Raw genomic sequence first — 18,537 nt, 5'->3', positions numbered from 1 at the left:
CCATGCATGGCTGCTGGGATTTCTCTCACTGGCATGGTGAGGAACCCAGAAATAACTAGAAGACCTCAAAGGAGAAACACAGTTTCTGCCATTTGAGAGGAACTGGGTGAGGTGATTTTGGTATGTAGCTAGAATTGTCCCTCATTTGTACCATTCACAGGTAGAAGCAGACTCAGGAAACACAGAGGAGTTAAATATCTGGTCTGAAAGTGTGTGTGAATTTTCCAGAAGTCATAACATTCTCAAACCTGTTCGATAAAATATAAAATAAGCTACTTTTAATGATTGTGTCATTCTTTTGTGTGTTTAATTATTGCAGGTCTTTTTTATGTTCCACTTGACAGAATTCGCCTCATACCAGTGGAACAAAGGAGAAAAAATAAATGCTTGCATAAACCTAACATAGACTAGTATTACCCATTTTGGCACACAACTTCTTTGCTCAAGAAGAAACAACTAGACCCTCTTTTATTGACCTTTAACTTCTGCTAAAGTGTCACTGCTCCTCGATGTGCCTCTCTTTGGAATCCAGTCACTGGGTTTCATTTGATAAGATTGAGTAATCACATGCAAAGAGATGTCTCTGTGATGCAACATTTAAACACTTTGTCAGTGAACAAAGATACATAACTCAATGACTGTCAACCTTAACGGACAAAATATTTCACTAGTTGTCAGTCACGAGGTATGGTGTATGCACACCCAAGAAACCAATGGCAAGTTGTTCACTCCTTCCTTTATAACCCATTGCAAGCGCTACATTTATGCTTTCAGCTTTACTATAACTTTGCCCCATAGCAGGACTTTTTAATATGAAGGGCAACCTGGTTCTGGACTGTGAAACTGGAAGACCTTCTGTAATAGAGGGTGCCACAAGTTCAGACCTTGCTAAAGTAACTTAAGGTGCATGAAGAAGAAAACTGTAACTAAAATTCATCTTGCTAAAGACACGAGTCAGCTTATCACTGACTACCCAGCAGATGTAAATTATTTTGCTAGCAAATAAGGACAATGGTGTATGAAACCTCAGAGAAAACTGCAGTACCACCTGCAACCACAAGATGTGATAAAAGAAAAGAAGGAGAAGAGCCTCTGAACAAAGGAAGAAAAAAACCCACAGTGAACATCTTTTCACGTGTGCTGGAGAACGCTGACCCTGTAGTACTGGAACAAAGCGTCACCTACACCAGGGAACAACAGAAATCAAACCATAAGTACACCTACTTTGATTCCATGAACTATTGATTATAACTCGGTAATTTGGATAACGGCAGCTGGTTATTGGTATCACTGTTAGTTAAAAGTAATACCATGTCTGAAGGATAAATTCATAGCTGTTATAAGTTTTTCTTCCTGAATTCAGAAAATCTCAACACAGAAGAGCTGGGGGCAGGGGGGGAGTGGGTTTACCAGACAGATGTGAGCAAATCAATGGCATAATCACAGTGCAAGCACTAGAAGTGTAATAACTAGTTAAAGAACTTCAACAACCTGACTAAATTCATTAGCAGACCAGAATTCATAAGTTACGTGCCTTTTTCCACAGTGTTATAATACATTTTTCTTTAATATTTAAGTCACTCTATCTGGACAACACTGTTATGAGTTTCATTCACATGTGTAGCATTTAGAATTGCCAACCAAGCATAGACTAGATAGCCAAAGACAACTGGAGGATTGTATAGTCAGCTTAAACACAGTACAGTATTTCTGTCCTCTGTCAGTACAAAATCTTCTTTCCTTGTTGGGAGAATGAGGTATGAGGCATGTAGGTATTATGCTATTTCTGTATTTTGTGAAGGAGGAGTTCAGCCCCTACCTGCCCTTGTTTGGAGACAGAGAAGACCAGCAAGTGAAACAGACAGTAATAAAAGGCTTGGACAACAGCCAAACCCTTTGAAGTACATGTCGGCAAAGTCCGAAAACCCTCTCAGCGTGGGGACGAAAAATGGCAGAATGCATAGATCCAGATTCCCACCTAGATAAAAGTCTTTGTCATATGCTTCCCGTCTGTAACCGCGTCAACCGTCAGTAAGCTAAAGTATATTTTTCTCATGTGATTCTTGTACCGCCATAATTACGATGATCTTTTCTGTCATATTACTATATTGTTTAGTTACTTAATGTGCCGCAATTTCAAAAGAACACATTTTCGGAGAGCTAATGCCTCTTAAGGAAACATACGGGAATGAAACAGATCAAACTAAGCTAACGTAAATCTGTACTTTGAGCTGTTTATTATTCTCCTTCATTTATATATCTATATATAATTGTATAAACCCATCATCTGTTATCCTTTTGTTATGAATAACTTGAATTATTTGGTTTATTGTACCAAGCATGTTTGGGTTATTTGTTGAAAAATAGTCCAAACCACAAACAGAAAAAGTGAAAGTTATTTAATGTAGACTTTCACCAAATAGTACAGATCTCTTAATAGTTTTGGCATCCTGACTGGTAGGCAAAACAGAGATCCCTCACATATACCACACACTGTAGTCTCAAAACTTTCCTTCCTTTTGAGTGTTTTCTTGCATACGATAAATTTGTTGCAGTAATTTCTGTTTCATAGTTAATGTTCTCTGCAGGTTTTCCTCTAGTGTTATAAAGATGTTTGTCTTAATATGGCAGCATGGGTGTATGGGTAAGAGGACCCTTTACCATACACTTTACACCTGATGCTGCCAAGATAGACTTTGTCACCCTTAATGAGAATAAGTGGGTTTTAGAATGTAGCATTTTGTTACGTTACATAATGTGCGAAGTGCTTAGACTTGAAAGGTAGTAAATTAAACTGATTGTCTTTTTGTCTGCAGTGCTTTAACTTGAGTTGTTGTATGCTTTGAAGTTGTTGAATCCAGATAAATACGTTAGCTTCAAGTTATAAAAGACATTTGTTATTCATCACTTAACCATACATTTCTTCCTTAAAATGCCCACACATTGACTATATACAATCGATAATTTTCCATAAATCTGCATTTGTCATTGTACAGTATTTACATTCTGCTTTTAAGTTAACATACACATTTGTTTTCCATGCCTTGTGACCCAGCAGTCTGTATTACTCTATTTATGGTGCAGTTTGCGTGTAATGTTATTTTTTTTTTTGTCTTCTGAACACCAACACCCCCAGGCCTCCCCCCACCCGTGTCGCTAGACTTAAATAATACATCACCTCCATTTCATTACAGAGTGCCAGAAGTGGAAAGTGCTTTATATGGAGTTTTCTATTTGCAAGAGAATAACAAAGAGCTGTAAGCATCTGCCTGCTGTGCTCTTAGTGGTCCATGTTTACCTGCCAGTTGTGCTGACTGGCCTTTTAGACGGCAAACAAGGGGCTGGTCAGCTGAGCCTGGGATGTCCTACCTTGAGGCACACGTGCTGGGTCAGGTGACCAATGCACCAGACTGAGAAAACAATGCGATGCACATAGCCTGGCCAGTGGCCTGGGATATATAAATGTATGAATGTATATATGCAGTCAGAGGCGCTCCATCCTCAGCCGATGCCTGGGCAGGCCTAATGGAAAGCTTTTAAAACACAGTGGCTCTTTTGTCTTTGTTCTAAGGTTAGCCAGCAGAACCAAGGTAAGTGCAATGAGGAACGAATGCTGTATCGTGTAATTAGCTGGGGACTGATTTGATCATGCTAACAATTACACGGCCGTGTGCCGGGTGCATCATTAAATAGAGTATCCTTGGTTATTGATATGCAAATGTCAGCTGCAAATCTTTGTTCTCAAAGACTGCTTTGTTGTGAGAAAGTGGAATGCAGCCTGTAAAGTGCTTTTAATCTTGTATAACCATACAGAAATGGGCTTTATTCCCCCACCTAGCTGGATTATGTTTCTCTTCAGACAATATCTGTTTGGCTTATTTTGTATATTATGTGCATAATATTTAGTTTTTGCTCAACTTAAAAAGAAATGCTAAATCTGTCTGAGAAATATCTGGCTTTGTTTTTTATTGGTTTCACCTACAGAAACACAAACAATTTAGAGAAGGGCAGCCTTTGTCTGCCTACTGAGTCATAAGGGAGATCATCAGAGTGTCCTTAGCTTTTCAGCATCCACATCACTTTTAAAGAATCGTCAAAGTCTCTTGTTTCTTTATCTGCGAGCCCACAAATAGTGATTTAGTGAAGGCCTGTTTTCTGCAAAGGAACCTCTAAAAGTAAATATAACTGGAAGCTATATAACCATGTACCGTGTGACTGTAAATGTGCAGGAATTTAGGGGGCTGCAGCATCCTCCATCTTGGTGAAATATTGCACTGAATACCTGAACCACCCTTTTGGTACCTACACATTCTTGTAACCCTTTTTGAACGCCTGTATTTTCCTCATTTTACTTTGCATTTAATTTGCATTTTGATTTGTCAGTTAGTTTCCAAAGAGAAACACATTTTGGTCCAAACATTTTAGGATCACCTTCCTGTTATTCATTATGTATTTCTTGGGCAAATTGGGAAATCTGTCTTAAGGTGTTTTGTGGTAAATGAGGGCTGTCCAGAATGTTTTCAGCAAGCCCAGGCTCATTGTAACGAGGCCTCACTGACACCAGGACATTTGGTAAAACGCAGCTTCCATTTTGCTTAGCCCAGCTCAGTGTAATTGTGTTGGGCCTTGTTGCAAGGAGACAGATATTGCAATTGGACTATGACATATTCACCAAATTCAAGGTCATTTAAGGATTTGGATTTCAAATAACAACACATATTCTCATCATCAATCCATAATCACGTTTCCCTAGTCTTGACCGCAGAGAGCCTGAGCCTACTTCGGCATCATGAGATATAAGGTAAAACCAACCTGTCCATCGCATCACCCATGTTCGCAGTGACTGTGCCAGTTTAGAACCACCAGTCAGGCTAACTATAAGTGGGAAGAAGCTGGAGTCCCTAAACTTAACATGTGTAATTTGGTCATAGAAAGCTGCGACAACATTAGACAGAAGCCTTGTAAATTTCACTTTACTCACAAAATAATAAACAGAATAAGTCAGCGTTTCTCAGCCTTTTAAGTCTTTGCGACCCGAGTTTTCATAACAGTTTTAATCGCGCCTCGTAGATGCATATTTTATTAAACCTACTTAACTTTTATCGACATTTATCTAACTCTATATTTATTGTTCAAGTATCAGTATGTAGTTTAAGTTAATTTGTTTTGGTTTCAACAGATGTTTTTTTCATATTTTTGATTCTTGTTTTCTTTTTTGTCACATCTTCGCGCCCCCCTTTTTGTTACTTCGCGCCCCCAATAGGGGGTCCGCCACACAGGTTGAGAACCACCGGAATAAGTACTTAAAAACAGAGACAGGCAGGCCAGGGTTCCAACTGCATCGGAGTTGTTTCATTTCAAATTCATTGTGGTAATGTACAGAACCAAAATTAGAAATAAGCTGTCTCTGTCCAAATATTTATGGACCTAACTGTAAATTAAAAACATAAAGCAAGGATTTTAATGGGTTATGAGGAAAACAAAAGTAAAATCATTTCAAAATTATTTAATACAAGCTAAAAAAAAATTCTGTAAAAGTGAAATCATTTGAAAATATGTATTTAATACAGGCAACAGAGAAATATTATGATTATTTAATACAGGCAGTTAGAAAAAAAAGTGGGCCATGGCAAGTAGTAGCAACACCCTTTGTTGACAGTCGCTGTATGTTGCAATGCTGACACAGAACTGCACGGCAGCGTGGCTGGAGAGCAAAACGGTAAGAGTGTCATTGTCCTCGGCCAACCAGAGCAACTGCACAAGTTGTAGACAGGCAGCAAACACTCATTTCCTCGTTACATTTGGGTTATTTTCATCAATCTGAGAAAAGAAAGTATAATTTCTTATAAAGTTACGACTAACTACTGTAAGAAGGTAGTAAAAACCTATTTTTATTACGAAATTTGAAAATGAGCTAAATACAGCACATTTGGGTGTCCCTGAAAGGTCAGTACAGGACAGGGGATAAAATGATCAAATATGGGACATGTCCCGTGTATAGGAGACATCTAGCAACCCTGCAAGATACACAAGGTTTTCCAAAGGTAGTTGTGTATTTAACCCACTAGTTTAGATATGGGGATTGCAACTGAATAATCATACTTTTACGTTTCATTTCCATAAGTCATGAGCATATAAATTACATTAAGGTCCCTGAAATAAACATTGATGAGCCTAATATAATCACAAAATTCAACAAAATTTATGTATAACAATTGTATTTAAACATTAACCTATGATTCATGTTTACTGTGTCTTCACCAATGTATGCAAAGATGGCAGTGTCATCATTCAGTCAGACAGTCATTTTCCAACCTGCTATATCCTAACACAGGGTCACGGGGGTCTGCTGGAGCCAATCCCAGGGCGCAAGGCAAGAATAAACCCCGGGCAGGGCGCCAGCCCACCACAGGTCACACACACACACACACACCAAGCACACACTAGGGACAATTTAGGATCGCCAATGCACCTAACCTGCATGTCTTTGGACTGTGGGAGGACACCGGAGCACCCGGAGGAAACTCACGCAGGAAGGACCCGGGAAGCGAACGCAGGTCTACCACTGCGCCACCGTGCCACCAGTGTCATCATTCAATTAATGCATAATGTCCGAGGTTTTCCAGTGAGAGAACACATATGGAGAGCTTTTTTAGCAAGCCAGGAGTGAATGTGAAGAGTATAATATCAGGTCATTGATGGTGGTGAGGATGGAGGATGATATTTGTGGGATTTTAGCACAGGTTTTAATTTAAGGCTATTTGGGAGATATTTAAAGGTTAAAATAAATCGGCCTGTAGCAATGCATTCAAAGCCTGGAGTTGCCATCTGTTGTATTGTGTTGATTTAGTGCATAATAAGGCTTTATTATAGTGCTCTCCCCTAAGGCGGAAATTGCAGAAAAATACCCTCAGGGTGTAAGAGGTTAATTTTATTTTGTAACCTCAGTTGGAGGATGATGATGAAGATGATGAATGATGATGTCATTGTTGGATTATTATCTATGATATAGCCTATGATTTTTTGCCCTTCCAGTTGACAAGGTGGCATCTGTTGTATAATTTTGTTGTGTGTCATTCAAGTTCCAAGTGAGTTGCAGATTAATCAATACATGAGAGTAAAACCCCAGGTACAAGGAGGAGATACCATGCAGACTAATGTGCAAACTTCACGCACCGTGACCGGGCTGGGTTCAAATTCAGTCTTCGTGGAGCTGTGAGGCATAAGCAGTAACCACTGTGCAACCCCATTTAACTGATTCAGAACAACAGAACATTGAAAAAGTACAGTCACAGCTACAAATGGCCCAAAACACATGAAAATATTACTATGAAGTCAAAAACCTTTCCATTGCAAAGTACTGTATGTTGTTTTCTTGGTACTTAACTCACGGCTTATGATCCGCACGTGGCTCTTCAAAGGCCAGTGGCAGCTATTTTAAGTCCCCCTTAAGGAATAAAAATCTTTAAAAAATAATAATAAAAAACTGTCTTCAGAATTCATTTCATTATCATTTGTACACATCAATCTATTTTGCCCCCTCCTTGCAACTGCCTGAAAAACACAATCACAATTTACCTCACACCAGTAAAAATAGCATGAACACTGGTGGAAAAAAATGGCTGAAGAACATAAGAAACGCGGATATGAAGAGGAATACTGGGCATTTAAAGAGGACAGGGAACTCTGTTTTTACTTTGTGTCAAGTGGTGTAGAAAAATACATCTGTCTGCTTTGTGATGATGTCATGTCACAGTTTAAAAGGTCCAATTTACAGCCACATCATGAAGCTAAACACCCAAAGTTCAGTACGGACTTTCCAAAGGTTGGACAGCTATGGGCCGATACTAAAACAGAACAAAACTGCTCAGAAAAATGTCTTCCACACTAACTCTAGTGAAAGGCAGACAGAGGCTTCCTACAAAATAGTGTGTAAACTGATGAAAAAGATGAAGTCATATATTAATGGAGAATTGGTGAAGGATTGCATAATGCTTGCCTGTTTAACAACAAAACAGACCTGGAACAAGAGGCAAAAAAAACAATTCAGCTGTCGGATTCTACTGTGGCTAGGAGGGCTTGGTCAATAGTTTTTGTGGAGTTTTCAGGTTCCCTTTGAGTGCAAATGTTTTCCGCGAGTATTGTGTTTTCTCTCCAAGTGTCAAAAATATGCAGGTAAGGTTGTTTGGGGAACATGAAAGAGAAACTGTGCATTCATCAGCAATGTGCTGTATGTTACCTGCTGCTCTGCTCTGTGAAAAGTGATCAGCAATGTGCTGTTATGGGCTGTGAAAAAGAGCAATGTGCTGTCTGTTGCTGTTATAGACTTTGTGATAGATAGATAGATAGATAGATAGATAGATAGATAGATAGATAGATAGATAGATATATAGATAGATAGATAGATAGATACAGTGCATTCGGAAAGTATTCACAGCGCATCACTTTTTCCACATTTTGTTATGTTACAGCCTTATTCCAAAATGAATTAAATTCATTTTTTTCCTCAGAATTCTACACACAACACCCCATAATGACAACGTGAAAAAGGTTTACTTGAGGTTTTTGCAAAGTTATTAAAAATAAAAAAACTGAGAAAGTACATGTACATAAGTATTCACAGCCTTTGCCATGAAGCTCCAAATTGAGCTCAGGTGCATCCTGTTTCCCCTGATCATCCTTGAGATGTTTCTGCAGCTTAACTGGAGTCCACCTGTGGTAAATTCAGTTGATTGGACATGATTTGGAAAGGCACACCCCTGTCTATATAAGGTCCCACAGTTGACAGTTCATGTCAGAGCACAAACCAAGCATGAAGTCAAAGGAATTGTCTGTAGACCTCCGAGACCATTGTGGAGTTGCCAATTGCGGCTGCAACAGCCACCACTCTTCTGGGAAGGCTTTCCACAAGATTTTGGAGTGTCTGTGAAGGTCAGGTTCTCATGTTGGACGAGAAGACCTATCTTGCAATCAGCGTTCCAATTCATTCCAAAAGTGTTCAATAGGGTGGAGGTCAGGGCTCTGTACAGGCCACTTGAGTTCCTCCATGTCTTTATGGCCTGCTTTTGTGTACAGCGGCATGGTCAAGCTGGAACAGAAGAGGGCCTTCCCCAAACTGTTGCTACAACATTGGAGGTGCACAATTGTCTAATACTGTAATACCTTTGTACATTATGTTGTACTGTAGTATATTAACCCCTCCATACCCAACTTTTCAGTAGGCACTATGCAGTCCAGAAGATAACATATGCGAGAAGCAGAGACACAAAGTGGCCGACGTCTAGCATCGGCCGTTTTAGGAGGGATGGATGGGATGTGGGTAGTGGTGTTGGGCGAACAAAGTGAGTGAGAGTAAGAATATAAAATATATTACCTGATAAATCATTCGATCATGGAAAAATGTAAGCTATTATAATTCCTTTCTTTGAGTTCTAGGCCCAGTTGTAATATTTTTGTGTTTGTATTTAATTTGTTTGCGTAAATCTTCATCCACTTTTCCCACATTCAAGCTCAGACGTCCCCAGCTAGTCATACCAGTTATTTTGTGCCATGCCACACCACAGCTGTGTGAGTACATGGCCTTTTGTCCATCACAGCTATGGCAGCATCTGTTTATGAATTGTAGCCATGATATATCTCCTCTCAGTCTGCACAGTCTGTCATCACAACATGTTTGTTTAACTGATGCATGGAGTGTTTGAAAAGAGAAAAAAAATGTTAAACGGGTTGCTGAGGCCCTTGACCTCCTGACTTGTCCAATATGATCCACTGAATCTGTCACAAAGCAGCCATAATTAAAGTGAACTCTCGATAGTGTTTTGCAAAGACCATCAATAGAAATTTAGCATATAAAGGAGTGACCTTGCTATGGTAAACTGTAGTACAACAGAGTGGAGAAGACACGACTTTTATTCTACTACACACTCAATACTTATGTATGTTATGTAATGCGCCTGACACTATCAATGAATCGATCAGTCTTTTATTTTATATACTGTAGTGCAATTGCATTGCAGTGTTAACATTTTACAACTGTTTTATTGTGTTAACAGATAACCTGTGATGTGCACCTAACACAAAAAGTACCAGTTTAATCTCGTAGGTCAGTGGTTCTCAACCTGTGGGGTTGAGGTTAAATAATTTTGAAATGATTTTACTTTTGTTTTCCTCATAACCCATTAAAATCCTTGCTTTATGTTTTTAATTTACAGTTAGGTCCATAAATATTTGGACAGAGACAGCTTATTTCTAATTTTGGTTCTGTACATTACCACAATGAATTTGAAATGAAACAACTCCGATGCAGTTGGAACCCTGGCCTGCCTGTCTCTGTTTTTAAGTACTTATTCCAGTGGTTCTCAACCTGTGTGGCGGACCCCCTATTGGGGGCGTGAAGTAACAAAAAGGGGGGTGCGAAGATGTGAAAAAAGGAAAAAAAGAATCAAAAATATGAAAAAAACATCTGTTGAAACCAAAACAAATTAACTTAAACTGTATTCTGATACTAGAACAATGAATATAGAGTTAAATAAATGTCGATAAAAGTTAAGTAGGTATAATAAAATATGCATCTACATTTCAAAAAAATGTTAGGGGGGTTCGCGATTAAAACTGTTATGAAAACTCGTGTCGCAAATACTTAAAGGTTGAGAAACGCTTACTTAGGTTCTTATCCTAATGGAATATAGGAAGAAATGTCAAAACCAGCTGTATGAGCGTTACCTGTAACCTGTCTGACGTGTCTCACTGTCTGCATTGTACCCTGCATATTCAACCCTAGAGACCTCAAAGGTAAGGCTCTTCGCTGACTGGGACCATCTTTTATTTTCATACCTTTAATTCAGCCCAGTTTACCACGAATAGAAGATTACAGAAAGCATCTTTTGTACCCTTGAGGGAATGTAACTAGAGGTGAAATGTTTAATCCAGCAGTCTACAACACTACTACTCAATAATAAGATGGAGACATTGAATTTAAGCTTCTACTTCAACACTAATAACCAATTATCAAAGATATTAGAAATGCAGCTGCCAGACACTACATTATGTAGCAAAGCTCTAGAGCTAAAGACTGAACTAAAAAAGGAACTGAGACTATTATTGAAAAACATGTTCTAATAAAAGACAGCTACTCTCTTCCCACTTCCCAGCTACTTCCTGGCCAAATTAAGCACACAAACGTGGCTTAATATCTGCTAGCAAAACATCTAACACTTTTACAGCTTCTCACAACACAAGAAAGGTCGATTCTCATGGCAATCAGAAGCTGCACTAAGCTGCAAACAGACAGGTTATACAAAACTTTGAAGGTACTGTATCACTTGTCAGCTTTTCCCAGAATACACTTCACATTTGTTCGGTTTGGCAGTTCTTTTATACTTATGATTTGGAAAATGAATGGATGCTAAATTGCCCGCTGATGTGGGCTTGCACCCCATTCAGTGACTGTTCCTGCCTAGAGCCCAACTCTTGAGGTTCTAGTTACCACATGACCATGCTCTGAATAATCAGGTTCAAAAAATGGATGGCTGGCTGTGTCTAAGTGAGTGTGCTCTGTGAGAGGCTGCCACCTGTCTATCTTTTCTAGCCTTGTGTCCTAGCACTCTGTAACTGTAAGATTCAGTTAGCTAGATAGAAAACAAAATGATATGTCCATACATTTTTAACCTTCTTCCTAGTATTTTCTTGGAAATTTCCCCATCTTTAACTGCACCTCCAATTCTCTTATTCCTAGTCTTATCAAGCATTATTGCTCCACATATCCATCTCAACCTCCTCATGTCTGTAGCATATAGAAGGAAACCAGTATAAAATCCTAAATATTGAACATTTGCAGGCTGTAGCCTGTAACAATGAGTTTATTTAATTTATCTAATCACTAGCAAAATACCCACGCTTCGCAGCGGAGAAGTAGTGTGTTAAATAAGTTATGAAAAAGAAAAGCAAACATTTTAAAAATAACGTAAGATGATTGTTAATGTAATTGTTTTGTCATTGATATGAGTGTTGTTGTCATATCTATCTATTTATATATATATATATATTTATATATATATATATATATATATATATATATATATATATATATATATATATATATAGCAAAATACCTACGATTGGCAGCGAGAAGTAAAAGAAAAGGAAACATTTTAATAATAACATAACATGATTGACAATGTAATTGTTTTGTCATTGTCATGAGTGTTGCTGGCATATATATATATATATATATATATATATATATATATATACATATACACACATACATATATATATACATATACATATATACACATACTGTATATACACACACATATATATACATACTGTATATACAACATATACATATCTACATATATACTGTATATACACATATATATACAAATCTACATATATATATATCCACATATATATATATACTAGCAGAATACCAGCTTACATGAGAAGTAGTGTGTTAAAGAAGTTATGAAAAGAAAAGGAAACATTTTAAAAATAACGTAAGATGATTGTTAATGTAATTGTTTTGTCATTGATATGAGTGTTGCTGGCATATATATATATATATATATATATATATATATACACACACACAGACACATATATAAACATATATATACATATAAACATATATATAAATATATATATAAATACACATATATATACAAATCTACATATATATATCTACATATATATATATAGGTGGGACTCGATTAAAAAATTAATCCAATTAATTAGAGGCTGTGTAAGAATTAATCTTGATTAATCGTATGTAATCGACACGTAAATTTGCCCCAAATCGCAAATGTTTTTTTTTTTTATTTAAAACGGTTTTAGTGGGCTTACAGAATCAAATAATAGACATGGACATGAATATTGTAAACTGAAGCTGTTTTAATTTCTGAAAAAAAGCTTTAAACTGCATTTGAATTCAAAACAGAAACAAAAATATCATCCCTGGTTAAAATTGGGCAGACTTAAAAATAAAGTGGTAGTTTAAGTACTTTAAGTACATTTTCAGAATAGTATTGTCTTTAAATAATAATAACCAAAATTTCACCATAAAGTGCAGTTTTCTTCTTAAAAAATAAGTCAGAAACATAAAAGGTAATTTGACCAGCTTACTCTTTAAACTCTGAGTAACATTAGCCAAAATTATTTTGTACATTAGGCTAAAACAGTGTGATCATTGAACATTTTGTAATTAGATGTATTTAGAATTACTAACGGTCACGGAAGTCCAATGATCCCCAGTAAGAGCCACAAAGTCCGCTTTCTGTAATGCATCTAATTTTGCTTGCTTTTCAGTGTGCACAAAACCATGCTTTTATCAAGGCTTCGGGAAGTCGAAATGATCAGTCGTAGGAACGCGCTTTATTCCGACTCTAACATTTTTGTAGCTGTGATGTGTGCATCAGTGTAATGGATGTACCAGGAAATCATGCATTGACAAAAGTTCCCGTTTGCTTGGAATTGAAAGTGTGATTAAATGCGTTATTTTTAACGCGTTATGGAGTACATGCATCGAAGCTTCTCAGCTGTGCTTGTGCTAAGAAAGGGAAAATTTTAAAATAACGTAACATGATTCTGCGTTAACCTAATATTTTTCATACGTCCCAAACCAAGGAGATCGAAGGTAAAATGAATCGGTAGCGCGTACATAGTCAGTACACCCCTCTGGAATCGAACCTCGAATGTCGGCATTAGAGGTGAAGACTCTACAATTGCGCCACGCTTGTCTATGCTAAAGTATGTATTGTAGATCGGGTATATATATACATTTATATATATATACCCGTGTATCAGTGGAGAAGTAGAAGTTATGAAAAAGAAAAGGGAACATTTTAAAAATAACGTAACATGATTGTCAATATACAGTAATTGTTTTGTGAGTGTTATTGAATGTTGCTGTCATCAAGGATTTGATTATCATTATTTCTTTCAATCAGGCTCGTATTTGTAGGATGTGTTCAAGTTACATTCCGTGTTTGTCAATCGTTGTAAAGATAAGAGGTTTCATTCATCGATTAGTTCCTTACTGCATCAATAAACAGCTCGTCTTCCTTTTTATCTGTGATGTGACAAACTGCATGCACGGGTTTTTTTACACTGTCTTCCTTTAGCAGGACATTCACTTTTTCCACCGTGTGCTTTGTTTCCGCAGTAGCTGCACTTATGAATATGATTCTATGTATAAGGCGCTTCATATTTTTTGCTGCCTTCTCAATTGTGTAATTCGGTTTTGTTCAGCACTCTTTGGAACTGTTGCTTTTTGTCTGTGCACTGCGTCAGTTCACGTGAGCCGCTTGGTGTTCTTGCATCGAAGGTTCCCAGCTGTACTGGTGCCATCTCGTGTAATGTCAGCTAAGACCCGCACTTAAAACTTTCTCTCGCAGTTTCAATGAGTTTGTGCCAAACACCACCCTGACCATCTCATCTTCCTCTGCATAAGCACAGTCCTTCACACGTGAATATTTACCGGCAGTGTTTGTATTGGATTGCCGCTGATGGACGGCCTTATATGGGCAGGCACTAAATTACAAACGCTAGTGGTAGCCTATGAACTTAATTTAATATAAACTTACGGTTCACGCCGTGCTTTGTTTCCGCAGTAGCTGTACTTATGAATATGCTTGTATGCATCATTTGCTTCATAATGTTTTTCTGCCTTCTCAATTGTGAAATGGCGTTTTGTGCTGATCGCTGTTTGGAGTTCTTCCTTGTGCTCTACGTACTTACGTAGGAGGCGTGATGATGTCACACGAAACTCCGCCCCCCGCGGCCATCTCCAACTCAAGACTCCATTACATTATATGGGGAAAAATAGCTTCCAGTTATGACCCTTATGCGTAGAATTTCGAAATGAAACCTGCCCAACTTTTGTAAGTAAGCTGTAAGGAATAAGCCTGCCAAATTTCAGCCTTCTACCTACACGGGAAGTTGGAGAATTAGTGATGGGTCAGTGAGTGAGTGAGTCAGTCAGTCAGTCAGTGAGGGCTTTGCCTTTTATTAGTATAGATAGCAAAATACCCGCGCTTCGCAGCGGAGAAGTAGTGTGTTAAAGAAGCAATGAAAAGAAAAGTAAACATTTTGAAAATAACGTAAGCTGATTGTCAATGTAATTGTTTTGTCACTGTTGTGAGTGATGAGTGTTGTTGTCATATATATATATATATATATATTTACACACACACACATAAACATATATATATATATATATACATATCTATACATATACACATATATACATACATACATATCTACATATATACACACACAACTATTTCGTATCAGTGCAATACGCTGTTTGTTAAAACGGTTGACTCCCGCTCTTACGTGCAATAAAAATCAAATCATTCAGTTGTCTTTGCTCATATGTCATTTTAGAGCTGGACGCCTGGCATCTTTTTTTGGCCACAGGTTCGTTTCTGTTTGGTGTGAGGTTCTGTGTTGTGGAGATTCTCAGGATGGATTGCAGGTGCTCATCAGTGAGGCGACTCCTGTGTGCTGTTTTGTTAGTCTTTATCACTGAGAAGAGCTTCTCACACAGATATGTGCTACCAAACATGCACAAGGTTCGAGCCGCATGTAGACGGACTTTTTTTGTTCTTCAAAGTCACCAAAACGCCGTGCAAACTCAGTGCGCAATAACTCTAGCTTCGCAATAACTTGCAGCATCATAAGGTAGACTTGATTAACGCGTTAGTGTTCGCAAGGCAGCTGAAGCTCTGCATTATGGGATCTGTAGTTTATTGTGTTACCAGCGCTTCATATACCCGGGCTTTATTAACAATAATACAGTATATAAAATGATCTCGGGCCGGATATAATTACACACCGGGCGGATGTGGCCCTGGCCCTTGAGTTTGACACATATGGACTAAATAGAACTTGAAAAGATATATTTTTTCAAATGTGATCTCGCAATTCAGATAGAGTTGACGCACTACAGCCTGCATGCCTCAATGAGTCATCCTCCCCTCGCTCTTACTTTTTTACCGTTCATCTAATGAATACACTGAGTATGGCTTTACCAAAACAATCATTGATGGCGAATAAAGTATCCATTATTCGAGTATGTAGATCGGGTTATATATATATACATATATATATACCCGCGTATCGCATCGGAGAAGTAGTGTGTTAAAAAAGCTAGAAAAAGAAAAGGGAACATTTTAAAAATAACGTAACATGACTGTCAATATACAGTATTTGTTTTGTGAGTGTTACTGAGTGTTGCTGTCATCAAGGATTTGATTATCATTATTTCTTTCAATCAGGTTCGTATTTGTAGGATGTGTTGTGTTCAAGTTACATTCCGTTTTTGTCAATCGTTGTAAAGATGACAGGTTTCATTCATCGATTCGTTTCTTACTGCATCAATAAACAGCTCGTCTTCTTCTTTATCTGAGACCTGACACACTGCATGCACGGGTTTTTTTTACACTGTCTTCCTTTAGCGGGACATTGACTTTTTCCACCGTGTGCTTTGTTTCCACAGTAGCTGCATTTATGAATATGCTTATCAGACGCTTCATATTTTTTGCTGCCTTTTCAATTGTGTAATTCGTTTTTTGTTCAGCACTCTTTGGAATTGTTGCTTTTTATCTGTGCACTGCGTCAGTTCACGTGAGCCACTCGGTGTACTTGCATCGAAGGTTCCCAGCTGTGCTGGTGCCATCTCGTGCTATGTCCATAGCTTTATTTAATGTTACCTTTGTCCTGGCACTTAAAACTTTCTCTCGCAGTTTCGCTGAGTTTGTGTCAAACACCACCCTGACCATCTCATCTTCCTCTCCATAAGCACAGTCCTTCACCCGTGAATATTTACCCGTGGCAGTTTGCTATTGGATTGCGGCTGACGGACGGCCTTATATGGGCAGGCACTAAATTACAAACGCCAGCGGCAGCCTGTCTATGAACTTAATTTAAAGTGTAGGTTTACATCGTGCTTTGTTTCCGAAGTAGCAGAACTCATGAATATGGTTGTATATGTCACTCGCTCGCTTCTTAGTGTTTCGCTGCCTTCTCAATTATATAATGCATGTTTTCTTCAGCGCTTTTTGGAGGTCTTCCTGGTTTTCTATGTACTGCGTGATTACGTGGGAGGCGTGATGATGTCACACGAAACTCCCCCACGGCGTTGAAGCTCATCTCCATTACAGTAAATGGAGAAAAACTGCTTCCAGTTATGACCATTACGCGTAGAATTTCGATATAAAACCTGCCCAACTTTTGTAAGGAAGCTGTAAGGAATGAACCTGCCAAATTTCAGCCTTCCACCCACACGGGAAGTTGGAGAATTAGTGATGAGTCAGTGAGTGAGTGAGTGAGTGAGTGAGTGAGAGAGTGAGTGAGGGCTTTGCCTTTTATTAGTATAGATAATCATAAACCTTTGAAGTGGAAACATGGTAGCTGAATTCAAAAAATACCTAAAAAGCAACCTCCCTGTCTTTAGTTGTTCTAGAATGGTGATGATAAGGACTCACTCCTCCCATCTTGGCATCTGGGGAATCATATTTGAAAAATCAACAGCTTCAAGAGGTTTAACTTGAAATGTTATAAATGTCTGCCAAAATCATAGCTTGTTTTATAGAATAAAAACAATTAATGTAGGACTGCTTTGCAGTTTTGGGAGCTCAGTCCACGATGTTAACTTTAAAGAACAGAATTCAGCTCCTTATTTTTACAACTCTTGTAAAGTCCACCAAGTTTGTGTTCTTTTCTTGTTATTATTGTGATTATGTCGAAAACACTCGACTGAGACATAATACGCACATTCTGATCGGTAGTTCAGTGTGTTCAGGGGCTTCTCACATGTTATGAATGCACCATTAAAATGCTCTTGCAGAACAGCTCTTTTCTATTTTTTGGTGGTCCTCCTTTCTTTTAAACTCTTCTTCATTTTGTGGGTTGACAGCCCCTACTAGCCAAGGGAGGTCCATGCACTCATTTAGGATATCCAGCATGTGGCCTTGTTTGCAGAAAATGTCTGCCCCATTGCTTGTCTTTTCTGACTTTGAGCCCTGACAGCAGATCATATTGAAACCTGCCACCTACTGAGTCTCACAGTTGCAGAGTAGTAAGTTGAATTCCACCTGAGTAATATCAATTAGTTAATATGTTCCTTGACCTTTGACCTTGACTTGAACCTCAGAGGCAGTCGACTGCAGATGGCCAACTCTATCACAAAGCAGAGTTCATTCAGATGTATATGTGGATATGATGGCAGCTCTCTTCTTGTTTTAAATGTTAACTAGGGGGCTTCGCTCGCCCCCCCCCCGGCCGTCTGGCCAGCCGCTTCGTGTCTCTGCCGCTCACATATGTGGATTTCACTTTCTCCAAACAACAAATCTTTTAATTCTCGCAGATACGCCTCTTCATTGAGAAGAAACACTACTTTTCCCTGATGGCAACACGAATTAGACGATTTACGAGTCTCCGACTTAAAGTTTCAATCTGAACAATATATTCGATCTCTTTTCGCTGTTCCGTTATTTCATGAGTAGTAATTTCCATTTGCTTGTGCTAATGCGGTCT

At 38.3% G+C, this 18,537-nt stretch overlaps 1 protein-coding gene across 1 annotated transcript in view; it reads left to right on the top strand.

Moving 5' to 3' along the window:
• Window positions 1-3,287: 3,287 nt before the first annotated feature.
• The window catches only part of LOC120515204 (uncharacterized protein SCO4629-like), a 74,606-nt gene continuing 59,356 nt past the window's right edge, over window positions 3,288-18,537 (top strand). Inside the window, exon 1 of the mRNA XM_039735960.1 lies at window positions 3,288-3,590. The gene's annotated coding sequence lies outside the window, so the exon portion shown is untranslated. The remainder of the gene's footprint in view (window positions 3,591-18,537) is intronic.

The sequence above is a fragment of the Polypterus senegalus genome, chromosome 14 (genome assembly GCF_016835505.1).
Source record: "Polypterus senegalus isolate Bchr_013 chromosome 14, ASM1683550v1, whole genome shotgun sequence".
NCBI classification, from domain to species: Eukaryota; Metazoa; Chordata; class Cladistia; order Polypteriformes; family Polypteridae; genus Polypterus; species Polypterus senegalus.
Note: the sequence above shows the minus strand (reverse complement) of the source record. Positions and strands in the feature narration are given on the sequence as shown.